Raw genomic sequence first — 27,387 nt, 5'->3', positions numbered from 1 at the left:
AGCATCAGCATCCAATGTGGCCATTGTTATTGAGCCATAGCAGTGCCAGTTTGCATAGTAGTGAACATGGAGCGCTAAGATTAGCAAACATGTATAACCCTGGTTGCCTTGTCTGAATGTTCGTATCCTATGTATGGCAAAGTTGTAGATGTCCAACTATATAGTTGCTTCCAAATACAAGCGCTTATAATTGTATCACTTACTACAGCTTGTCTCCTCAGTAATGCAACTGGTTAAGTGTTATTATTTGATGAACTTTGATGGTAGATTGCAACACTAACAAGAAATATAATTGATTACTTGTAATCCATTACTTGCAAGTCTCATTTATTCCAAGGCTAAATATTTTTGTGAATCTACTGCAAGTGTTTGTGCTGGGTGTAACAGTGATCTCTGTGCTGCTGCTGATTTGTCTGTTTCGTCTGTGGAGCATCTTAGAAGTCACGTGCTCCAGACATTGCCAGAAATGCATCACACCGGCCTCTTCGTAGGAATCACTCATTGGTTTATCATTATGTAGTGGTTTGATACGCTATGTACTTAAGATTGTGATAGTGATATGACCATTTTTACTGGCTGCTGCCTCTAATTGTTTGTTTTAAAATAAAGTCTCAGATATTCCCTTGCTGCTGTGCTAGTCGATTGAAATTTTGCAACAAAGGATTTAATTTCACTGTGACTAGTGTTTCACTGCAAAGTCCAATCATCAGCATAAATTGTGCCTAGCTTTACAAAGCATTCATTTCGGCTAGCTAGTTCACAATGCATGCTCTCGCCTTCAGATGTCCATTTATTAGACCAAATGTTCATACAATGCACTAGAAGTGACAATCGAGCTAGTCAGTATGAATTCATCTTTTGGTTCGTACAGTGCTCACGTAAACGAGGATGAAACTAAAGGAAAGCACAGGACAGAACCTGTCTTGTACTTGTCTTTATCTTCATACTCATCCACGTAAATGCTGCACCAACCAAAAGGTGTACATACAAGTTTAACAAAGGGAAAAAATTTCTTAGAAAAGTTATGACAACACTCTGCATTGCTTTTCATCAATTTTTTCATTGATGAGATTTAATTAGTGAATTATGATGTAACTCGAGAAGTACTCAACTAATTGTCTAAATGTCAGTGAGGCATACGTAGGCAGTTTATATGATCTCTAACTGCGCTATCTTCAGCAGCGTAGTTATTGCATACTCATTTTTTCCACCTGATTAAAAAAGCCTGCAAAATGTTAAAAATACCACGCAACTACGCTACCACCCACAAAAGAACACAGCGCCCACAAACAAGCTTACTGCAAGTAACCGCTTTGCCTGTTGTCTGTCCCTAAGGGGTGGCACTTCTCAGGACGTGCTCAACGAAGTTCATACCGCAGCAATGTAATGGGACGAGCGCCAACAACACATGTTACAATTTTACAGGGATTCCTTCCACTCGCTTGTATCCCACTCTCGTTATCCGTATCTCACAGCCAACTGTTCTCATTGACAATGCAGCCGGAGTGCTATTCTAATTGCTGCCCGACTCTGCAAGACCAAAGTGACGCACTTCCTTGGTCAGGAATTGGCCAGAGAAGGTGATCAGTTTTTTTTTTCTACATTTTTTCTTAATACTGGCTACCTCATAGTGAGTCTGTCTGAGGGTGCTGTTTCCTGATGCGCGCTGGTTTAATTGTGTGATATTTTCACATTTCGTGTGCTTCCTTTTTCGGCCGAAAATAATGAGCACGAAATTAGTACACTGCTGAAAATTGTGCAATCAGATGTCACTCAAAGATGCTTGCATATGCCTCATGTACTGTTTTGATTATTAAATGAGTGCTTGTCAAGTTACCAAAATAATTATAACAAAATAATTAAACATCGTTAAAAATAAAATTCTACTGGCTATGCCAGTGTATTGGGAACAATGTGTACTATAGGTTTGCAATAGTGTACCACGAATGCTGTTCCATATTTTTTTAAATCTTGGTGCTCTATGGGAGACCAGCGCTGGATAGGTGGCGCGCCGAAAAAGGGCGCCTGGCGGGGAGTCGCGATATAACTCAGCCGCTCGCATCGCCTCCGCGCCGCCGGCTAATCTCGGAGGCCATGTCGCTCGCGCTCAGACGAGCGGCCGCGCTGTACCACGGTGTGCGCACGCGCGTGCGCTGTTTCTGTGCTTCATTTTGGCACGAACAGCTCGAGCAGCCATTGCTCCAGTAATACTGCTCTATAGTTTAGAAAAAAGTAACTTTGTCTGAAGGCTACTTTCTCATGAAAGCACTGGAAAACGGAGAGAAGCTCTGCAAAGCAGACTACGTCTGTGCATACGGCGTCGAAGAGAGAGTGCTGTGCCGTGGTGGCGACTCTGTCAAGCCGGTGGCATGATGCGAGCTTCGCGTCCGGGCCTTCAGGTGTCGCCCCCATCGAAACGACGACAGCGCACCGCCGGCAGCGGTAATCGAAACGCCATCTAAGCCTTTTTTTTCGCCGATTTTATTTGTAAGACTTCAGATCAATATGCATGAAAAACCGTTTCTCATTTAATTTTAGGCTGCCAGAAGCGTGTATAGCGCGAAGGCTAAAAAGATTTGAAAGTGACGCACTTTTGGTGGCAGCGCAAACCAGAAAACAAACAGTCACGCCGCACTGGTGGTGGCCGTGCAAGGGACGCGGATATGTTCATATCAGTTATAGACAGTTTGCTGAATACTGTGAATTAAGTGGTGCGACATCTTGAGCAGCAGAAGTGCAGAGACTTTAGCGGTATACCTTTCTTATACTAGCGAAGGCTTCGTGCAGTTCGGTGTATTTATCATCCAACGCTGGGCAGCTTCTGTGCTCCGGACATCTGTGGTCGGGCTATGCGTAGTACGTACCTTCTTTGCATATAAATGCTTATGCATGCATGTTATTCACTGGTATACATGCTAAAACGCTACTTACGTGTCGTTCGTTTTGTGTAAACATCGATGCAGTCGCAATAAAATAATTTATTGCAGCAAGTTTGTGTGATCAGCGTTGTCATTTCGCTCGACCTGTATGCGGCAGCACTACCCTACTAAAGTAAGTATGTAAGATACTTATGTGTACCTAATGAGTAATTGACCACAGTGTACGTTATGGAAACGAGAGAAATTCAGGGAGGGCGGAGAGTGGCCTGCCGGAGCGAGCGGGGGACAGCGGCGACGCAGAAGCAGACGACGACGGTATCGTCTGCTATGCGGAACGCCCGCCGCCATATCAAAGCGCCCTTGTGCGTTTGAAACGTATTTCATTTTGTACACAGCTAAAAAATCTACAAACAATATTCGTAGTTCTTAAAACTAAATTGCATGTGAAAGATGATAAAAGCTTTTTCCGTTGAGAGCAAGATAACATTTTTAATTGTTTTTGCAACTACCGTTAGAATCCAGACGGCGCTACCATCGTGTCCAAACTTCGTCCCCATTGGCTCTATGGACATGTCACTCCCTTGACTCTGTCGTCACCATTTTTTGTTTGCGTCCCGAGATTTGTGTCAAGCTAGGGCAGGCTCACAAGTCTCGATTGATAAGTACGTGCTGCGTTGATACCAGCAGCACACTACTGCAGTAAAAAGAAAGTAAGTGACAAGGGGTAGCTGCGTCAACGTTTTTCTGCCATGGTATGTATGACCAGCCCTGGGACGTTGATCAAGCAAACCACCATGCTAGTATAGCATGTATGGTGTCGCGCTCTTATGCTCGAGGGCGCGGGATAGATTATCGGCCACGGTGGCCGCATTTCGATGGGGTTGAAATACAAAGAACACCCGCGTACTGAGTATTATATGTGAACAGTAAAGAACCCCAAGTGGTCAAAATTAATCCGGATTCCCACACTACGGCGTGCCTCATAATCATACTTTGTTTGGAGCGTAAAACGCCAGCAATTGTCGATGTCGATCAAACACGTTTATTCTAAGTAGACACAGGCAAGCGAAAAAACTAATACAGTGCGTTAGGCGAATTAAACGGCGAGTAAAAATCCAAGACATTTGACCCTTTTCTGCGAGGCATAAATTGCGATGTCTCTTCGCCGCGGCAGCATCGGCTGACTACAGAAAGCTAAGCTTCGAGTAGTCCGCTGCTTTGTTCGTGACAAGAACACTGTCTGTAGCACAAGTGAAGTTCAACGGGGGCATCCATCGCGTGCGTATTTCTCATAACAGTCCAGCGGCTACGGCGAACCTGCCCCCGTAAGCATCTCGTAGACAGACAGGTTTCCTTCTGCGTAACTGTTTGCAAATAATGTAGACTACTTCCCTATCGTATCATATTCATTGCACGCGGTGGCATCAGAAGGAGCTTGGTGGTGGTCAGATGAAAAGATTGTTACATATGCCGCATCTACATAATATGTATGTTTTATTTACGACAAAACACCGATTAAATTTTGCTCGTTGGCCCTGGTTTCCACTGGTGGCCCTCACTGTCGAATAAATCTAGCAGACACGCGCAATTCGGCTTAGAAACCAGCCCGACGCCACAAGACAGGAGAGCAAGAGTTGCGGGATGCCGCAACTGTTGCTCCGTGATGCAACGCCGCATCCGTTCCCATTCATGTTTTAGAAGGAGAAACATAAAAGGATACGTGCTCCCTCATTTCTACGTATTGTGGCACTTGAACGCGCAACAGTACCGCCAGCAGTTTGTTTTTGTTTCGGCGATACGCGCCCTCATCGCCTCAACCAGTCGCCACTTCGTCCGCGGGAGCGGCTGGAGTATGCGCGCTCTGACCACCAGGGCGGCACTGCCCACACCGCGGAAACTCCAGCGCTGGTTCCCTATAGTTGGGAAACTTAAATGATAAAGTGGAATATCTGCTTGTGTGTGGTGGTGTGTCTGTTGCATTATCTGGTGAATGAGTTACTTTTAGTGCTTTGCTTCTTGCATTTTTCTCTCATTGAAGCAATATAAAGCATAATAGGAAATGTGTAAACTGCAATAAAAGCCAAAAGTAACCTTTCAGAGTGCACACAAGTGTGGGAGTAGTTTGCCACTAGAAACTGTGATGGCATTCTAATCATTGTAATCGTTGTTTTTTGTTTTGAGATTTTCAACTTCGTTTAACTCTTTGAGACACTGTGTACACAATTGTGTACACCTCTTGTTTTTGCGATTTGTAATGACTAGGGACTAAGAGAGAGCAAGATACATTGAGCTTTGGATGAAATAAACCTCCTGCATAATAAATTGGTCTTCATTTAACTTCATTTTGCAGCGCACTGTTAATGATAAGTTTGCTGAAGGCACTACGCTGTTCGACGAGTTGTTCAACGTGGCCCTTCCCTGCGAGTTACGTCAAAAGTATAATTTTTCTTTGCTCCAAATGTAGATATCCGAAAACGAATTTGCACTATATTTCTGGCATAAGATTTCATTCTATTAATGCAAAACGGAGCACGAATGACTTCATTATAAATAGATATTGAATTAGAAATAATTACTATAACACACATAAATTAGCGTATAATGACATTATTTTTGTTGCAATAGAATATCGAGTGCCTTGAAATAACTTATCGATTTGATGCATTTACAGACAGTTCTTCATAGGTGGCGTCTGAAAGGATTAATATCAACTTTTTTAACTCGCATTTCCTTCAATATGCTACATGTGTTACAATAGCAAGAGATGCTATTGCTATTTACATTGTATAGATACACTCATGTGAAAAAAAGGTGCGACAATTAGTTTATGGGTTAGTGCTTCATGCAGTAATACATATACATAGAAACACGGCTGTTTAGTCACAATATCAAAATTGCGTTCAAATCGCATGCTAAGTATTGGCGGTAGGCGTTCACATGTATTGAGCATCATATTTATGTACAGAGAGGTGGGAACTTGTGTGAGACATGTGTCGGATTAGTTCAGCACCGTTCACTCCTGTCCATACAAAGCCAACTGCATTCCTGCCACCAGTGGGTGTATGTGATCACGAAAAAGTCACAGATGAAAGTGCACCTTTGCAAACACACTGGCAAGCTCACCTTCCAGTATCTCTAGTGTCCGACTGCATTCACTCAGAGTGGGAACCTCAAGCAGCACATGCGCACCCACACAAGAAAGCGTCCCTTTTTGTGTGTCCACTGCAGTGCGTCCTTTCTGCTGAAGTTTGCCATTACGTACCAGTTGCGAACCCATACAGGAGAGCTTCCCTTTTTCGGTGGCCGCCGTAATGGATGTTTTTCGCAGAAAGGCAACCTCAAAGTCCATATGTCTTGTTGTCATGCAAAGAAGTCCTAAATATTGGTGCTGTATGGACTTTTCATGTGGGGGGGGGGGGGGGGTCTTGTAGTGGTTGCTGCCTTGCGCTTCAAGTTCCAGCATCAAGAGGTTGCTGAGAGCAAGGAAGTGGCACCTTGCAGCAGATATTTAACGGACAGATGACAATAAAGGCTTTTTCTTATTACAGAGTCACCATTGTGGTCATTCGGTCCCCTGAACATTATGTCAGGAAAGGGATAGAGTTAACGAGGCGGTTATGGATGCAGCAGCCTGTGCAGACGCCAGGGACACCAGGTCAACATCCTGCAGGTCAAACGCCCAGACTTCAGCCACCTCCACCATTTAGCTTCACCAGCCCAGTGGAGTCTCGAACATGGATAGTGACATATGCGCATTATGCGTTAAACATTAGCCGGTTAAGATCCCTATGGTGGCCTGTCCGGACACAAAGATTCGTAGCACCCTACACTATGTCACAGGTCTGACCGCTGCCATGGTCAGTTGCTTCACAAATGCTGGGGATTGAGTGCCAGAGATCAAATTGTGTATTCATGTAGGAGGTAGTGGGCAAGTACAGCACCTGAGTGGCCAGCCCTTGTATGGTGATGGTGTGCATTACAGGCTTTGGTCACAGGTATAGTTGCGATAGGTACCGTGGCACTGGAAGTGATAAAGGAATTGAAGCACGGTGTAAGAAGAATGCTTTAGGTGTTGACACTGCTGCACGGCGCGACCAGAGTGTGTTCGGTGTTTCTGATCGTTTCCCCAAGCGCCACTAGGTGGTGCCATGACGAGGAGTCCGACCAACAGCAGCAGTGTCAACACCTAAAGCATGTGGATAAGGTATTAGGCCAACATAAAACAAGAAAGGTTTTTTTTTTTCTTCGAGCCTGGTGGCAGACATGTCACCGCCCCGTTATAAAGGAGACGCTCATAGCATCCACCTCCACCCGACCCATCCCGCCAAGTCGCAGCGGATTGTTTGGTGCCATGGCATGTATTAGCATATATTTAAGTATGGATAATTACTAAACTGCTTCACCTGTGGTTGAGACCACGTCCGTTCAATTTTCCCAACGTTATATCCAACATTCACCTTGGAAGACCAGTGCATTGCGGGAATCCCCCAGGCACTGTAGGAATCAGATGCCAAGCATTGTGGGAATTGGTTTCATGCAAAGCAGTCCGCGAGTAGGAGCATATGCTGAATTTTTTGCCTTGAGCCAAACGTTACGAGGTGGATCGATGCCCTTATGTAAATTTAGTTGTGCACATATTGTGGGCTCACCATGCAGTACGTGCCGAGCACACTGGCATGTAGAGGGTGGCTCATGGTCTGACATAACATCGGCACTCATGTTAGAGCATGAGACGTCATGTTTATCGCAAGGAACTGCATGCTATGGTTTGATGATGTGCACATGCTAACAGCTAACACAGGCAATATGAGGTCTTACGGCTGAAAAACCATCGGCAGGACTTCGTGAAAAAGACATGAAAGGTTTTGAGGTGTGTTAATTTGAATGAAAATATCATCCGAAGCTACACAGGGAGGGATAACAAGTGCAATGAATACAGGCTCTTCTTGCGCTTGCAAAGGCGCAGCGTGGCAAGTTGCTTTTCAGAGAGCCCGTAAACGCAAACAGAAATGTGTTGTACGTTGATCATTTTTGATATTGTTCTATACCTTTGGCTTGTGCACCCAGCTTCTCAGTTCCTAGTCGACTTTTAGCCTGGAGCACCCATCAACTTATCTGCTTTCATGTTCTCATGTGAGCCACTCTACTCACACTAACAAATTTTTGTTGCTGTTTGGAGGTAAACTTAATGCTTCTCTCTTGGCATTCTTGCTCTCTTTTGTCTTCCTATGATGTATTACTTTCTTGTGTGTGTGACAAAAGCACATGTGCTCACTACCTGCATGTGAAAGGGAACCCCATTAGTGTTAGAACAGCATAACAAAAAATGCAATAGTTAAAGGGCAATAAAATCTGTTGTAAACAGCCATACAGGTCCATGTTATGTGTTTAGAAAACCTCTAAAGAAGTGTGAGTTCTGTGTATTCTACTACAGGATATCAGTAAGCAGTCCCCCATACCCTCAGAAAAGCAAGAGTAGCAATGAAAACACAGCAGCATAGAATAAAACTGCTCCCTTCCTGTGCTCACAAAACGCTGTTAAAGGGGCCCTGCAGCACTTTTCCGAGTAATCATCGAATGACCTCATTAAAGAAGTTTATTGCCTCACGAATCAACTGCTACAAAAGTTTTTAGAATCCAACAAGTATGAGCGGAGTTGCAGGGATTTGTCGTGCGCACTTTAAGCACTTTCTCTCTCCTTTTGTAACAGCAAGCGCACTGGGGGAGGGGGGCAGGGAGGGGAGAATGACAAGGGGGGCAAGGAGCTACATCCGTTTGACAGCATGCGTCAACGAGCGCTTTCTTTTTCCTTTCTTTGGACGCACAGCTTACTTTCAATGTGATCGTGAGTGTGCTGGTCTAATTCAATACTGTGTGTAATTCTAACAGCATAGAGCGTAGCGTGGGCACGCCTCAGCCACAGTAACTATGTAGCTCACGATGCTCAAATCAGCCAATGGCCATGGACTTTCTGTTTATGGCGTGGTCACTTCAGATTATGGCATTATTTGTCGAGAGAAGAATGAATGATTTCTAGCTGACTTTGAAAATTAATTGTAAATTCCAGGCCACATGCTGCGCTATAATGTTTGGCCTGCATGTTCTCAGGAGCCTCGAGTGATGATCGGCAGCGTTTTCTCACCATGCTCAGAATGTGTTGCACTGCATTAAAGAAAAAAAAATGCTTTCGCAGTACAGGATTTCCTCTCTCCTTTTATATGACAGCTGTCATACTGCAAAAATATTACGTTTGGCCCTTTCCGCAGTGCACACTTTGTGCCTATTTCCCGCTCGTTCCTCCCTGCAATTGTTATGAAAGCGTGCACTAGGTACAGGGCGAAAAATAAAATACAATACAAATTACGAGACAATACAAATGCTTCATTATAATTTCGAACCTTGCTGCAAGTGCATGTAGAGTGAAAAGACGCGAACTGTTCTTCGGCTGACAAATGTTTGTCTGTTTGTTTGTTTATTTATTCATGCTACCCCTAGAGGCCCTCATGGGGACAGTATTACATGGGGGAAGGGGCAGTGACACTCGTATTATTATTAAATGCAATACATATATTAAGAAGAAGAACGATCGATATACAGTGCAACAATAAAAACAAACAGCAATTCAACCATAAGGCATAAGACAAAAGAAAAAGATGTACAAAAGAACAATCAACAAAATATTATGACATATTTTCATCACAGCAAAGTATATCTTGGAATTTTTTTATGTCAGTTTCAGTCGCAATGTCTAATGCAGGAATGGAAGCGGTGCTCCAGTTGTTCCATTCTGCTCCAAACCATGCACCTGCTCCAAAACAACACTCCTGAGGGCGGTTGCTAAGCTAGGTGCTCTCTACGTCTTCAGTGGCAACTGAATCGCATTGTCCCCCTTGCCAAACTTATGAAATCCATTTTAGCAGTCGCCCCCGGCAACATCCAAGCGGTGCGGTCAATCCACTCGGATTCATTTCAGTGCAGTCAGCCACCGTGCGCAGTGGGTGTTTTGTTGTACTGTTTTATAGGCTGAACAAAATGGATGGCCACTGAGACCTACTCTGTCTCTGGTGTCGGCCAGCACTGAAAGAGACTGGCAGGTTCTGCTCACTGTCCAATGTTACTCTGTGTTGTTCATGGCATGGTAGCACAGCTACTATGTACCATGCGATCTCCCAGAACCACACTGAGAATGCAAAGAAACAGCGCAACATAATTGAGTGCTTAGCGAAAGCCTAGAGCACCAGATTTTTCAAAGCATGCAGCATCAGTGTCTTTGCACACTGTACACTGGTGTTTAAACTATCTCTCTTTTCTTAATAAAAATTGTTAGCATATTTATGTTGAATTCACTAGTTTTTGTTTGATGGGCATGGTTTCAGTAATGTTATTTTGTAATAGTATAATGCTAGAAGAGGTAGCAATCTTTCCATGGTTTCTTTCGTTTTCACTTTTGAATAACTATGGTGGCACAAGGTAATGGGACACGTACAAGTCTATGTTCTTCTTGTGTCCTGTTACCTTGTGCTACCATAGTTAGTATTCAAAAATGCCTCACCAACAAGCCCGCCTTGCAACTTTATTCGTTTTCACGTTTTGAGATGATAAGATCCCATGTAAAAGTAGCCTGCCTCATTATTATGCCTTACAGTAAAGAGAATGATTATTTCAGGGAAATTTTTAAACTTAGTTTGTGGCACAAAAATAAAACCTTCATAAATGCAACACTATGTCTGTAATGGAATAATTTTGCACAGTGCATTTGTCAGTTTAAAATGTCATTTCTTACAGTATTAAGGTACCAAGCTGAGTATTCACTCATTCTAAAAATATGATAGGTTTCTCCATGATACGTCGAGAACCAATCTTTCTAATTTATTGAATTAGCACGTACAGTAAATTACTCACGCGTGGTAGCCCAGTGTTTTAATTCTCAGAATCTTTTACAAGTGGGAGAGAGCTGAAATTACTGGGACTACTACCTTTTGTTTTGCAGAAACAAGTGAATTAGTCAAAAATAAACACTGCTATAAATAGCGCTTATTTTCGGGTTAACGTAGCACTAATGTTGTTCTTGTGTAGGTCTTGGTGTAGTTCTAAACCCCGCGGTAAATCTTGCGCTAATGTTGTTGTACATGTAGTTTTAAATACTGCGCTTAATGCAGCTTCACTGTCGTGAAACCTGAAAAAGTGCGTAGCACGGGTAACCCAGCCATTCCCTTGGCAATCGCGTGCTTGCCGAGGTGGTGGCGCGGGTCTCGGCTAGATGTTTTAGAGGCGTTTTTCACGATTTTAGGTAAATTATTGTGATTGGTTCTTGATTATCCGTAGTTCATATTATTTTAGACCTTGTTAGTTTATTTTGTGTTGGTTTTGAGCATTGTTAGGCTTGTTTCATACTTGTATTGACCACCGCATGCATGCGACACGAGACTGCGGATGGACCAGCCGGTTCCCTAAGGTACTACGCGCTTTAAAAAAAAGGAGGTTCATGATCTAAATTATGAAATTCGCACAGAAGCCCCGCTACCAGTCAGTATGAGGTCACAAATTTTAACTATTTTTTTTCAGCTGCCATTTCTTCTAGATGTCAGTGAGGCCTAATCATAGGTGGAAAAAATGGCCTAGAAGCGTTTTGCGCAATAATTTAGTCTTTGTATTACACATGAAGAACCGCTCGATCTATTTGTTAATTTAATATGGGAGAATGGCAAGTTTTGGGTTGGCGGCCGCAAATGGACTGTTTCGAACGCGCTCAAATATTGAGGTTTCGGTTTCGGTTCTTAACTGCGTCAAGCGCCACCTGCTTCCTGTGGTAGCTGTCAAGTGTCATGGTGACTTCCTGTTCAACTTTTTTGGAGCTGTTGCGCTGTTGTACGTCGCCTTGAGAAATATATATATATGTCTGTATGTATATATACACACGTTGTGATTATATTTACCACCATACGGCAGATCAAGCATCGATATTTTGATGGGGGACGCCAGAACGCTAGCCTACCGTCATCTGAAGGTAAACAAAACGCCTCTGCACCCTGCATGAATTCCTGCGATGTCTTTGCATCTGAGAATCATGAAAGTGAGTCTGGCTGCTTTCATATCGCCTTAACTGTGGCGACCAAGACCTGCGTTTTTATCGTAGAAGAAGTGAGCCGCGCAAAGACCGGCAAGAGAACACAGCAACACGTCGTCTCTTGTGACCTTGTTCCACGCTTTTCCTCCTTTCTCGATGGACACCTACTCCAGCTAGTGCAACTTTCCGTCGTCCTTTGCCTCTATGTGCTTCACTATTCGCCCTATTTCGAAAGGAGTTCGCATTCGTTCGTCCGCATTCATTCATTCTAAACGACAGGACGTGCAAACACGGACAAAAGAAAACAGTCAAGACACCACAAACGCCAACAACTGCAGAGGCACACAAGGGCGGAAAAAAAAAGAAGGCACGAAAACTTGTCAGCGCATGCCGAGGCCTATCAATCCGGCACGCGTGGGAGTCTACGTGAAAAATAACTGCGCATTTACAGTTAATCGGCATTTGTGATGTCTTGACTTCTGTCTTGTGTCCGTGTTTGCACGACCTCTCTTTTAGAACGTGCAATGGCAGTACTTTTGTTGTTTTTTCCTGTATCGCAGGAGCCATTCATTGCAGCAACCCTTCTGCGCCCCACCGGCTGTAGTCGCGACTGTACTCGTATCAGCCGTTGTTATATTCTTTCTAAGGAAACCTATGTAAAAGCCCTGCATTTCAAATATGTTTTTTTTTTTTCCATTCCAAGCTTGAATGCACAAACGTGACCATGCAGACAACAGCTGCAGCAGGCTATCTCGAGCGGACATGCCTGTGGTGGTTTGAAAAACATATCCTTATATAGCATTTGTTTTATTTCACAGGTGCACAAATTGCTGTAATGTATGCATGCATAACTAAAGAGGCACTAAATAGGATGGCATGCCTCGTGTTTACAATGTCATCGCATTGCAAACGAATCAGATTGTTTGCATGAAACATGGAACACTTTACAATGGATTACCAACTAGCCCAATGCTCTGTTCATCTAAATTGTACTTGTCTTTCACTATTGAAGAACTTAACACTATCACTGAATCAAACAGGCATACATGACGAAATAACCTATGTAACCATTGCAAATCTGCCCATGCCTACTGCCGATGACTCCTAGAATATTATAATTCTTTGTGTATGCCTGATGAGGTCCCAGAGGAATAGGAACTGGCGAAAATTGTGGTGATTTTGAAACCTGGTAACAAGCCAACGCCTTTCACCAGAAGAAGAGTACAGTTATTGCTTTCACAAGAAAGAAAATGACCAAGTATTCGCTCCTCGGTGGACAGCTGCTGCCCTATGGGCGGTCTCGGTGATTCCTCGAGATTGCAATTGACAGAAACCTTTCCTGCTCAACTCAGGTAGAGAAATGTGTTGCGAGAATAGCTGCAGCATTGAAAGTCTTCTATATCATGGTGGGAACACGATGGGCATGCAAATGCCACTCAGTGGTATATATTGAAGGAACGTTGCGCTATTGCCTACCGGTTCCTCACAAATTATCACCGTCAAACAAGAGGATTCTGGAAGCTGCGTGGAATCACTGCCTGCAAATTTGGCTAGGCCTCGCAAAGGGCTCATCAGCCTCGGGAATTGTAGCAGAAGCAGGATGGCTCCCGCTAGATGTCATCACTGCCCTTTTAAATGCAGCACTTCCTTATTACAAGGACTTTAACACATCCAAGAGGTCCTGCAAGCACTTTATAAAAAGTTGTCGGCACCTGATTTTCTGGCATTAACATCCAATGTGGCCATCTTTGCCAAGCCATTGCAGCATCATGAAATCGAGAATTGGAGGAAATCTCGTCTGGTCGGGATGTAATGGCATGGTAGAAATAAAATTCTGAATGCCGAGAAAATAATAATAATAATATCTGGGGTTTAACGTCCCAAAACCATGATATGATTATGAGAGACGCCGTAGTGGAGGGCTCCGGAAATTTCGACCACCTGGGGTTCTTTAACGTGCACCTAAATCTAAGTACACGGGCCTCAAACATTTTCGCCTCCATCGAAAATGCAGCCGCCGCGGCCGGGATTCGATCCCACGACCTGCAGGTCAGCACTCGAGCACCATAACCACTAGACCACAGTGGCGGAGCAGCCGAGAAAAAAGGTGTTGTTGAAAATGTAATAATGTTTGGCTTCCATACGGAAGCCTCGTTCACTAACCTGGGAGGCCGAAGCTTTCAGCCTAAATCTGCATCAATAATCGCTTCAGGCATCTTGCCGTTGTTACGATTAAGCATGTTTCCTGTTGTTCGGATAGTCAAATATTCTGGAATCTTTTGACTATCCATACAACAGGAAACACGCTTAATCGTAACGACTGCAACCTACCGCCTACGTAGACAAGATGCCTGAAGCGATTACCGTATATACTCGCGCATAAGCCGCACTTTGTTAATCAAATTTGGCTTAGGTGTGGGTTATACACAAACAAGGCCTATAGCTGTGCTTTAACACATTGTAGCGCCACTGCGACTACTGCCGGTTCACTGAAAAAGTGGTGACAGATGTGAATCTTGTCTTTCACTATACATTGCCTGCTTTCGCGCTAATCACTGTCGGACGAGCTTACCTCATCGGCGCGCTCTCAAAGCTGATCGTTCCCTGTGCCGTCCATAACACTTGATAGGCCCGTGGCTCTAAAGCTCTTTGCAGTGGTGTCCACTGACAAAGAATGCGACGTGTCCAGGATCCAAATGTGCACTTTGATTGCTTATTTTCAATTTTTTTGCATCCAAAAGTGGAGGGTGCTGGCTATACTCGGGAGCGGTATTTGCCAAGTATTTTGCCAAGTATTCTAACACATTATTTCATACAGGTGTTGTATTTAACCAGATTAAGGTTTTGGGGTACCGCAGCTGGTGATCAAGGCCCACATTATGCAGCACACTTTGTTTTTGTTTAATTCGATATTAGGCTGTTCACTTTGCACCATTAATCAAGCTTTAAGCAAAACATACTCGCTTTAGTTTGAATGCTGGACGAATCTTTTCCATTAAAGACGGCTGTACAGCCATTGGCATAAATGATGAAGTGACAGTTGGTGTTTTTTTTTATGTCATTAATGTACAAAAGGAAAAGAGTAGAACCTATAATGTGTCCTTGTGGTACTCCAGAAGCACTGAGCCTCAAATCTGATTTCCACGTGCCTATTTCAGTATATTGAAATCTTCCATCTAGATAAGAGCAAAGAAGTTGTGATGCAACTCCCCAAAATCGCCCCGCCACGGTGGTCTAGTGGTTATGGCGCTCGACTGCTGACCCGAAGGTCGCGGGATCGAATCCTGGCCGCGGCGGCTGCATTTTCAATGGCGGCGAAAATGTTTGAGGCCCGTGTACTTAGATGAATTGGTCGTGGGAGGCGCGGCTCGCGGAACTGGAAATGGGAAGCCAACTGGCGACCCTTGACCAGGCCCGGCGAGCCGCTGTAGCCAGTGGGGCCCTGGAAGAGGGCCACCACCCACCCTAACCACTCCAAGGCATGACATAAATAAATGTTTCTTCTTCTTCTTCTTCTTCTTAGGTGCACGTTAAAGAACCCCAGGGGGTCGAAATTTCCGGAGCCCTCCACTACGGCATCTCTCATAATCGTATCGTGGTTTTGGGACATTAATCCCCAGATATTATTATTAACTCACCAAAATCCACAAAATTCCATTTTTGTAGTACAGTGAAATGACTGACACTATCGAATGCTTTGTTGAGATCTAGATATAGTCCTAGCATCATTATTTTATTTCGCACATTTCCCAATATCTCTTTCTGGATCAGGTGTATGTCTTCTGAGGAGAGAATTTTTCTCACTACAAAGTGATGCTTAGGAGATAAATCTTTTACTAAAGCTTTCAATGTAGGCATTAATAACTTGCTCAAGGCATTTCTCAAAAACTGGCAGAATTGAGATGTGGTAGTAGCCTTAAATGCTGTTTTTTTTTTTTTTTTTTGTCACTCTAGCTACATGCATACGTGCGTGCGTGCGTGTGTGTGGGGGGGGGGGGGGGGGAAGAGAAGCAACTTAACTTAGTGGTTATCTTAATTTTATTTGCCTATGGTTTTGACCAGTAGGACCGATCTTCGTCAGGGCGTATGAGCAAAGGCGCCATTATGCGAACATAAAAAGTCGTCATGGTCAATCTTAGTTGAAGGAAGGAAAGGAAGAAAAAATTAAATCAGTCATGTTGACAGTGGTGACATAGTGTGTCGAATAGTTTTCCTCGGCTCATTCGCTAAGGCAAGCAGAGAGGAAAAGTGAATGAGGAAACAAGCACCGTTTTGGGGGAGTGGAGCATGTGCCGTAGATACCTGTGGTGATTCATATGGAAACTGTGGGCATTGCAGGTAATGGTTGCGCGCAGGCCCTGGCAGACTTAAAACAACTCATTGAGAGGATTCACCAGGAGCGACCAAACCAGGAACTCTGCGTCAGCCTGCCACTACCCAGAGCCCCGAACCGCCGACACCGAGAAGTGAACAAGTTCGTACACTGGTTCAATAGAGAAGCATCCCCTTTCGTAAACCAAGTGCACCGCCTCTGCCATCGAAAGGAATTGGGTCGCAGTGTCTTCTATCTCGACCACGCCTTCCATGAGATGCCCCCTCGGAGGGTCCTCGCCGCCGACGTCCTTCACCCCAGCTTCAAAGGCATGGCAAGGCTGGCTCTTCACTATCGAGGACTGCTCATCACTAGGACCAGCCGCTAACACCTGCAGAACTTAGAGCTGGCCAGGAACACTGCCCTGACTGGTTCCGGCTCCCCAGTGCCTGCCGAAAGCACCACCTCGGAGGGCTCTCCCTCATTGCGCGCACCCGTGCCACCTGTTCCGAAGCTTGCCGACGACGGCCTACAACCTCCGAAGTTATTCCGACGCCGCTTGACAACCAGTACAGCCAAAAGTGGACTGCCAAATAGTTCAGGTATGGTCCGTTCCCCAAACCACAGTCACGCTCATTTCAGAATACTAGGAAGACAATTGAGAAATGCGTGAAGTACGCTGAAGTCATATTTAACATCTAATTCAGTACCGAAAGGCTTGTCTCTCAAACTAAATCTGGCAGTGACAACAATAAAGCGAAAAGATCAAGTACAATGGGAGAAAACACTCCAAAATACATCACTGCAGCTCATGCACAATATTATTTAGCATAGTGAACATAAATCTCACGAACTTAAAGAGGCTGAGCTTTCACTGAGGAGTCAGTCCAATCTCAGCACGCAAGACCTTAATGACTTGGTGGAATATGAATATCAGAAAACAACGGTGAGAAAACACTGCAAGTGTCGCAGTCTAGAGTGGGATGGGGTAATTGAGATTGCTACAAGTGCAAATATACTGGTGACACTGATAAATGCCAACCAGGCCATAGAAACAGCCGCTTCCAATGCTAATTAATCTTTCTTCAGCACAGTTATCTCTCTCCGAAATTAGCCTCCTTGCCAAGGGCCTTACATTCTGTTCGACTAGTCGTAAATTTAATTAATTTCAGTTGTATCAGGATTTGGATAATTTTTCCAGAAACCTTCGCCTCCGGAAATACTTTCACGATCAGCCGAACAGCATTCTCCGGCTCATCAGAACAAACTTGGTTGCCGCCTGAGCAGTGGGAGAGATACCTAGACATGTATATCTCGGCCGTACAAAAGGACATCATGGCGGCTTGCTCAAAAGCAAAGCGCTCTCGAAACTTTCTCACTTCAGAAGAGTGCTGGTCACTGGAGTGCCTGAGCCATCGAGCAGATCTGGTAATCAAGCCTACGGATAAGGGTGGCACAATAGTAATATTAGGTAAAGCTGGCTACCTGAAAGAAGGCTGCCGGCAATTGGAGGACAAGAACTCCTGTACGAAACTTAAAGAGGACCCCACTAAATTATTTCTGTCAGAAATAAGCTTCGTACTAAATTTGTTGCATAAGAATGCAAAAATCACAACCAATATGGTCAAAGCAATGCAACCGATTCAGCCTGCCCCAGGCCGTTTTTACCTGCTCCCTAAAATCCATAAAACGCCAGCTACCATGGCCGTCCTATTGCCTCAAGCAACGTCACAGTAGCAGAAAGAATGTCAAGCGCACTATACTTGTGGCGGAGGACTACCCAGAGATTATCATCGATGATGCTATAAGCCGGGCACGAACTTGAGATAGAAACGAAATTTTGTCGGGCACGATACTGTGCCTTTCAAAAAACCAAACCAACCTTGTCCCACATACTTGTTCACACTACCACACCTCAACAACGTCCTCTCTAAACACTTTAACATTATCCAGCAGAGCACGTGCCTATCCTCAATTTTCACGGAGCCGCTGCGAGTGGTCTACCGCCACTGAAGGAACATAAAAGACATGCTTGTTAGAGCTAAGACGACCGGGTTTGAAAACATGGAATCGGGTTGCAAGCCATGTGGAATCGGTTGCAAACCACAACCTGTGTTACTCAGGCTTCGTCATTTGACTTTACATTCAAAATTAAGAAATCTCTAAATTGTGAGTCACAATGTCGTATATATGCTACATTGCGATGTCTGCGGCCAGCAGTATATCGGCCAAACTGGGATGGCGTTCAGACTACATGTAAATAACCACAGAGTTCATGTGTGCACTCTGCCAAATCTTCCTTTCTCTAAACATCAGAGTTTGCGAGAACAGAACACTCATTCGAAAAAATACATGTCACCCTTTTTTAGTCAGGCTTCTGCAGTACTTGTGAACAAGAACAAAGAGAGTCCTATTCATCCATAAATTTAAAACAGTGATGCGCAGCATAAATGAAAACATCGGGAACATCTCGTTTCTTCGGGTGTGCAAAAGTTAGTAAACTGGAAATGAATTGTGACAGTTTTAATTCGTGCTGGATGCTAAAATGGAGTGTCCAACAATTATCTGAGGGATGTTTTGTTCCTATGTGTATTTTTGCTGATACATTCTTTTTCAATTTTATTTATTTTTTCCCAGGTCTTCAGTGTTCTATGTATATCTTTCCCACCATGTGACCTCTGCCTATTTGATTATTTTTAGGTTGTTCGTTTTATTCTTATCTTTTCCTTTTGTTTTCATGCTTTTATTTTATGGACTTTGTTTCATTTATTTCGCTATTATTTTTAAATGGGAGAGTCTGGCCAGCACTAGCTGTTTCAACCGCAGGCGCTTCAGGCAGCAACACTAATAGGGCAAGATTCCCACACCCACACCGTCATTCTGGTGACATGAGGCAGGAGGCGACAGGAGGTGACAGGAGGCGACAAAGGCAAGTCCGTTTCGAGGAACGTAGCTTGTGTGTAAAGAAATCTCAACTGCATTAGCACATGTAATAAACAAATTATTTAAAGATGGGATCTTTCCTAATAGCCTCAAAATTGGAAAAGTTATTCCTGTGTTTAAAAAAGGTGACCATAAGTGCATGAGTAATTATCGTCCTATCTGCATTTTGTCTTTCTTTAGTAAAGTGATCGAAAAGCTAATCTGCAATCGTCTAAGTAAATACCTGTCCAAATTTAATCTTTTAACTCATGATCAATTTGGTTTTCGCGAGAATCTCTCTATTGAACTAGCGCTTATTACTTTTGATGAAAGGGTTAAATTAGCCATCGACCAAGGGCTTTTAGTTGGTACTCTTTTTTATTGATTTCACCAAGGCATTTGACTCCATCGTCCATCGCATTCTTTTAAGCAAACTTGAATCTTACGGCATTTCTGGGCCACCTTTAGAATTAATTCGTAACTATTTAACAGACAGACCATATAGAGTCCAAGTTGATGGTGTTCTTTCTTCATCAAAAATTATAAATATAGGTGTTCCTCGAGGATCAATACCTGGGCCGCTTTTATTTCTCATATTCATCAATGATTTGCCGCAAATATTAACACATGCGCATTGTCTTCTTTATGCTGATGACAGCACCATTTTCACATCCTATAAAAGTTCTGTTGCATTGCAGGATAAACTTAGCGCAGACTTAGCAAATGTTCATTCCTGGTGCGTAAAGAATAAGCTAACAATCAATCCATCTAAGACAACGTTTATGATATTCCATTCCTCAAAATAATTGCTCATTCATTCTATTACAGTTTCCTTAAATAATGATGTAATTGCCAGATCCCCGTGTACTAAATTTCTTGGTGTTGTTCTAGATGAGAAATTAAAGTTCCACTGCCATACTCAATCGCTTATTAAAAAAATCTCATATGGTATTCACATCATCATAAAAACTCGCTCTTACTTTCATCGAAACATCTTTATGTCTTTACATCACGCGTACATACAGTCACATTTCATATTGCCTTTCAGCTTGGGGTAATACATATGACACACATCTTCATCAGCTTGAAATCTTGCAAAAGCAGGCATTACGATTAATTACATTTCAACCGCATACATCTCCATCTGCTCCCACATTCAGTTGCCTAAATGTCCTACCTTTGCGTATGTTGTTACTACTAATGTTTCGTCTCATAAATACCGAACTTAATATTCCGGGTTTTTCTTACTCCAGCCTCATTAATAACAATAATACAAGATTTTCAAAACAACTTAATCTACTTCTTCCTAAAGTCAGAACAAATTATGGGAAATTTACCATTGCATTTTCAGGCATTTCACTTTGGAATTCATTACCATCAGATATCAAGTCATCTTCATTATTATCATTCAAACGTAGAACTAAGGAGCATTTCATTAGCATTTCGTCACACACCTAAAATTCATTACGTTTTTTTTTCTACAGCACACTCGGAAAATGCACTATTGCCTATTTGTTAAGTGTTTGAATTTTGCCTTTATTTGATGCTTGTTTGCATTGCCGGTTGCACGTGACATATATCCTTGTTTGAATTTTGTGAATTTGTAATTTCTTCCATTTGACTTTTTAAATATCTCATTTATCATTTGTGATTATAATAAAGATTCTTTTATTTATGATTAGTCTTCCCTTCTATTACGGATGCACTAGAAATTATATAAAATATATGACTCACTGTTTGCAGAGATTCTTGTAACCCCCATTTAGTTTTTATTAGGAGGTCCCCCCGACAGTTTTTACTTCGGGACCTCCGAATGTGCAATTATACGTCTACGTTCTTGTATATATATTTTTTTGTCAAATAAATTATTCGTTTTAAAGTTTATTCCTCCTCCTCCTCCTTCAAAAATGAAAAAAAAAAAGGTGGATATGTCTGCAGACACGAATCCATGAGCATTAAACTGAATCTCTCAAACGAGGCCTCATGCAGGTGCGCAATCCTTGCCCCCAATTCTGCCCCCCCCCCCCCCCCCCCCCCCCCCCCCCCACACACACACACACATGCAACAGGTAAGCGACAAAGGAACACCCACTCTGCTACTTGGCTTTTTTTTCCGCAAGTGACCGGAAAAGGCGCTGGATCGTGGCTTTCTCTGCCATGGATGCGCCCCTTGCTGCAAGCAATTACCTGCCCCCCAAGCAAACTAACAGTGTCCCCCCTTGACCTACAAAGACACATTGCTGAACCCGCCCTATCCTTCTCATTTTCTTTTTCTTTTTTTTTCCTCACCTGTATCTGCGGCACCTGCCCCACTCCCCCGAAACAGTGCTTGTTTCCTCATTCTCTTCTCCTCTCTGCTTGCCTTAGCGAATGAGCCGAGGAAAACTGCTTGACACACTACGTCAGCAATGTCAACATGACTGATTTATTATTTTCTTCCTTTCCATCCGTCAAGTAAGATTGACTATGACGATTTGATGTTTGCATTGCACCGCATTTACTCATAAGCCCTGACGAAGACAGGTCTACAGGTCAAAACCGTTGGAAAATAAAGATAACCGCTAAGTTGTGTCTCTTCTCTTCCCATCTACGTTTGGCCCATTGAAAAAAGGTTCTCCAGCGTGTATGTATATATATATATATATATATATATATATATATATATATATATATATATATATATATATATATATAATCTAAATGGGCCCAGTACTGTACGCAGGTATTTCGGACACAACATACATCACTTTAGTGCGCTTTATTCCAATGTTTCGACTGGGGACCGGCCTTCCCAGACAAAGGCCGGTCGCACGGCCAAAACATTGCAATAAATTGCGCTAAAACATGTGTTGTGTCCGAAATACCTGCCTATACATATATATATATAAAATCTTCAGAAAAAAAGTAAAATGAGATATTTTCACGCTGCCTTCACAATTACTTTTTCTGTAGTGGCAGGCATCTTGAGCCAAGTGGAGGGATCAATTATGACAGGAATAGTATCAAGTTAACTTTTTATTTAGTGGAGACAGGTGGTTGGGTCAAATGGGAAAATTGCAGCCCTTCCTGTGAAGAGCCTGTTGCCGTTTTCAGATTTCACAAAAGCAGCCGCTGGAAAATATTAGTGAGTAATGAAATCTGACAAATTTGACCTCCGAAACCAAAACTTGGAAGAGCGCAACTGCCATACTCTTCCTAGACATCTAGAGTGAGTGAGCATCATTGTACCAACCATCAATTGACTTCGCTTCATGGTTGTGCAGGTTTTGTTTGCAATTAAAGGACGTATGGCACTCGTACATCTGTGGTGTAGCAAGGGGGTGGCATACCGGACACGTGCCCCTCCCAAAATTTCCTTCTGCCAAGGGACACCGAGCACAAAATGACACTTGACCACCCCTGCGTGCGCGTTCCCCTCTACATATTAAGGACGTGCCCCCTCCAAAATAAATTTCTGCCTACACCACTGACATACATTAACATATGTAGAACACCACTGCAATCACCGTTGTGAACAGTGATGTTATGTGCTAGTTGCACTCATCAGAGCTTTGGTTTCGATTTTGCCAGTCAATTTGGTTGAATTTCATTGCTCCGCAATAATTACCAGAGGCAAGAATGGCAGACTGGGCTTGTTGGTTTAACATATTTGAAGTTTTAAGGCGCGAATAAGACACGGACGAAGAATAGGAACACACACACGGAGCGCCACTTCCAACATAGATTTATTTCGAAAGAGCACAGAACATATTTATACACCACGCGCGCCGTTATGGTGCCTCAGTGCGCAGTCGCATTCAAGTAGCGTAACTCTTTTGGCGATAATGAAATGGAGGCAACGCTGACGCATAGATCACCTGATTCGATTATTTTCTTAGCCTCAATAATTAGTTGTACTGATTTATCAGTACTTCGGCCGATTACCACGCAGGCGTTAAAGTTCGGAACGCAATGACAATCCCGGCAATGTATCGCGCAGAGAGGGTCACCTCGCGATACATTGCCGGGATTGTCATTGCGTTCCGAACTTTAACGCCTGCGCGGTAATCGGCCGAAGTACTGATAACTCAGTACGACTAATTATTGAGGCTAAGAAAATAATCGAATCAGGTGATCTATGCGTCAGCGTCGCCTCCATTTCGTTATCGCCAAAAGAGTTACGCTACTTGAATGCGACTGCGCACTGAGGCACGATAACGGCGCGCGTGGTGTATAAATATGTTCTGTGCTCTTTCGAAATAAATCTATGTTGGAAGTGGCGCTCCGTGTGTGTGTTCCTATTCTTCGTCCGTGTCTTATTCGCGCCTTAAAGGGGTCGTGAAGCACCCCTTGGGCTGATTGAAAAAACACATCCTGCGGAAAGCTGACATGGCTATGAACTGCTCTGCCAAATATTACAGTCGTGCGCGCCGCGTAATGGCCACAAGCGGAGCGCGAAGTTGCCGTTTCCCCAGGCACCCTCTTTTCAAACAGAGGCCGGTTCTCAGTCTCGTCGGTGGGCGGGGCGTCTGTCCGCTGTACGTCGCGAGAGACATAGCATGCTTATTGGCCGATAGCCGACGTAAATCGAGAGCGGCGTTCGGATCAGATGCGCTTCTTGCCGCGGGGTGCCGCCACTTGCCGGCGCCGCACTCCTCAGTACACGGTAGCCGCACTCGCGCAAGCGAATCACAGCGGGAGAGCGATCGCGTTTCATGACGCGCGCTGGCGTAACTTCTTTCCCCCATGTCATCCCTCCCTGTCTAGCTTCCAGTGCGCTCGCCGGCACGAGAAAAGAGAGAAAGCGCTGGGAGCGTGCGCCAAACCCCCGTAACTCCGCTGATTCTTGACTGATTCGAGAAATTTTTGCGGCAATCGATTCGGGAGGCAGTACACTCCGATACTGAGGCCATTAGATCATTACTTGGAAAAGTGGTTCATGACCCCTTTAAAACTTCAAATTACCAGAGGCCGATTTCTCAAAATCTTAAAGTGGCAGTGGCCTTTTCTCAGGAAAGCAGCAATTCTCCCATTTGACCCGACTGCCTGTCTGTACTAATTAAAAAGTTTGTAATTTATTTTATTTATGTTAATGTCATAATTGCTGTGTCTAGTCATCTTAAGATGTCTCCCACCACAGAAAAAGTAATGAAGGCAGCGAGCAAATATTCCATTTCCCTCATTTTTGATTATTTTCGGACACATTTCTTCAAACACCCGGTGTGTGTGTGTCACTAGCTACACACATATTAGTTTAAAAAACACGGCTTGAAATAGCTGTATTAAGTATGTTTGTAATTACAATCAGATCTTTTGTCATCGATACAAACTCAAACTTCGAAATTGTCTGGGTGGCGTGTGCGAACTCTGCCACTAAAATACTATTAGGCATATGTTACCGTCCTCCCGATTCTGAACCGTCATTTATGGATCACCTTTGTAGCAGCACCACATTAGCTATTGAGAAATGCCGCACTAATAATGTCTGTCTGTGTGGTGATTTCTATTTGCCACAAATTGACTGGACCAATTGTTCATTGACCTCACAAATGTCTATTGACTTTGTGAATTTTACCCTAGATTTTAATTTCACTCAAGTAATCAACCAGCCAACACGGGGCAATAATATCTTAGATTTATTACTTACCACACATCCTGATAATGTAGGTGAAATCTCTTGCCTTGAAGGGTTTAGTGACCATAAGCTTATTCAATTATCAATAAATATTCCTCTAAAAGTCATGGGTAAAACTAAAAAAGTGATTAGAGACTACAGTAAGGCCAATTATAGTTGTATGAATTCCGACTTGGAAGAATTCTATAACACATTCTTGCTCTCATTGTCAAGTCGTACCGTCGATGAAAATTGGTGATTGTTTAGAGATAAGATTACTTTATTAATCGACAAATACGTCCCTAAAATTTCCATATCTACAAGAGAAACCCATGGTTTACCGACCATTTGCGAACTTTGAGGAATCGAAAAAAACGATTGTATAGGACTGCGGTGCACGCTTCTAGTGCCTCTGCTAGGAATGCATGAGGATCTCCCGCCCACCGACCTCGTCTCGCCACCCTACACCGAGGAGCAATGGGAGGCTCTTCTCTTCAGCACAGACCGAGAAGTCCAGACACGGATCCTGGCACGAGCTGAAGACATCGTTGAAAAGCACGGCCTTGCAGCATACGTAGCCTGAACCCCCCTTACCTTCAGACCCCTTGATGAATAAAGTTGTCACTCTCTCACTCTTTAGCTCGTGACAGTAGGCTGACAAACGGTACATGGCATTGTTCTCTCTAGCTTATGGAAGCTGCAATGCAGAGAGAATTTTCTCTTAGCTGAGATACATGGAGACTGCGATGTTGCACATGTTGATAATGTATGTTAACAAGTATGCTTCAAGAAGTGCTTGAAACAAGCACTTCTTGAATAAAATGCTTTGTTTTCTAGTAATTGTCAATCCTCTTTATTGTCATTATTGCTTAATATTTTAAATCTATTAGAGCATTTGTAACATTAATGAAAAAAAACTAGAATTTCGGAATGGTTGCATAAAAAGCCTGATTTCTCCGCGATTATGAGCTTGAAAAACGCCACCCAATTTTAACTTCCTGAATTTCAGAAAAATATAAAACCTGAAAACAAACAACCCTACTTATATGCTGCTGAATGGCATGGCTGTAGATGTTCAACTGCTGAGTTCTTGCCAAGCACAAGTGCTTATATTTGTGTCGTTTGCCACAGCTTGTCTCCTCTTTAATGTTCCTTGTCAAGTGTACTTATTTGATGAAAATTGCTGGGTCAATTGCCACACTAACAAGGAATATCACCTATGAGTCTGGTTGGCACCAAGGGTAAAAGTTGTGAGACTGTACTGCAATTGTTTGTGCTGGCTTTAAAAATGCTTTCTGTGCTGTTTCAGGTTTGTTCATTCCATCTACGGAGCATCCTAGAAGTTGGACATTGCCAGAAATGCATCACACCAGCCTCTTGGAAATCAATAATTTGTTTACTGTTATGTTGCTGTTTGATTGTTGTAAACTTAAGATGATGACTGAAGATGATTTGTTGTAAACTTAAGATTCTGACAGCCATGTTTTCTGGCTGCTTCCTCTGATTGCCAATTGGTTATTTTAAATTGAGAGAAGTCAGACATTCTTTTTCTGCTCTGTCCCTCTACTGAAGTTCTTAAAACAAAAGAAAGGGATTTCACTCCAATTATGAGCATAAATGGTGCTGGTCTTTACAAAGCATTCATTTAGGCTATGTAGCTGGAATGCATGTTCTTGCCTTTACGAGTCTGTTCAACAGTCCTAATGTTTCTGTAACATTAGCCAAGAGGAACAATTTTGTAGATAAGTTACCACAATACACTGCATTGGCGTATTGCTTTTGCATTGCAGAAAATTAACAGTGATTTTGAAACAAGTTTACTTGTACAGTTATGTTGTGTTACATCATTATGCATTTTGTCCTTTAACCCTTTATATTTGTGTTCTTGTGCTGTGCGTTCAAGTCAGTACACTTGCGAAATTAGTGTTGACCAACTAACTTCATTTGTTTTCTTTTTTCAGTGCCACTGTCAGAGGAACAGTTATTTCCTGAATACACTTAAATATGATGGCATTCTCTGTGACCATCAAGTGCTCCACCATATTCAGTTTCATCAAGTTCTTTTTGTTGTACCTTGCATGTTACATGGCATCCATTTTATTTATGTTCGAGTGTATCTGTTGGTGCACTGGGTGTACTCGTGACATCAATACTTTGATGCCTTAAAGGGACACTAAAGGCAAATAAAAATTTGTCAGAGTGAAAGGTCTATGTTTGAGAACATCTAAAACGTCAGTATTATCAATAGTAGTGCTCCAGTGATAGAGAAATTAAGGTAAATGCAGAACACTATATGCGCCACCAATGGGACGTTTCGGAATAAGCCCAATGACGTCGAGTCCCGAGTACAAGTTATCACTAGTATTCAAGCTACTTATGATAAAAAAGAACATTCAGAGCATTGCAAGATGTTATAAAATGCTGCTTGTGCGTTTCTGTTTAAGTCATGGAAAAAGAACTTGACGTTACAGTGGAGAACGCACGGGTTATGCAAAAGTTCCGTATGCACAGGGCTGCACTCCGCTCGCGGGTCATGTCTCAGTGGTAGTTTCGTTATCACGTACTGCTGCGTGTGCCTTGCACGCTCTTGAAAGTCGCTCTAACGGATAGTTTG

The 27,387-nt window shown here is 43.2% G+C and overlaps 1 long non-coding RNA gene across 1 annotated transcript; it reads left to right on the top strand.

Annotated features, from left to right (window-relative positions):
* Positions 1–11,717: 11,717 nt before the first annotated feature.
* On the top strand, positions 11,718–21,026 carry LOC125759268 (uncharacterized). The gene is made up of 3 exons (XR_007416841.1): positions 11,718–11,886; positions 16,285–16,860; positions 19,085–21,026. It is a non-coding gene; the product is annotated as an uncharacterized LOC125759268 (long non-coding RNA).
* The last annotated feature ends 6,361 nt before the right edge of the window (positions 21,027–27,387 follow it).

Source organism: Rhipicephalus sanguineus, chromosome 7 (genome assembly GCF_013339695.2).
Source record: "Rhipicephalus sanguineus isolate Rsan-2018 chromosome 7, BIME_Rsan_1.4, whole genome shotgun sequence".
Taxonomy (NCBI): Eukaryota; Metazoa; Arthropoda; class Arachnida; order Ixodida; family Ixodidae; genus Rhipicephalus; species Rhipicephalus sanguineus.
Note: the sequence above shows the minus strand (reverse complement) of the source record. Positions and strands in the feature narration are given on the sequence as shown.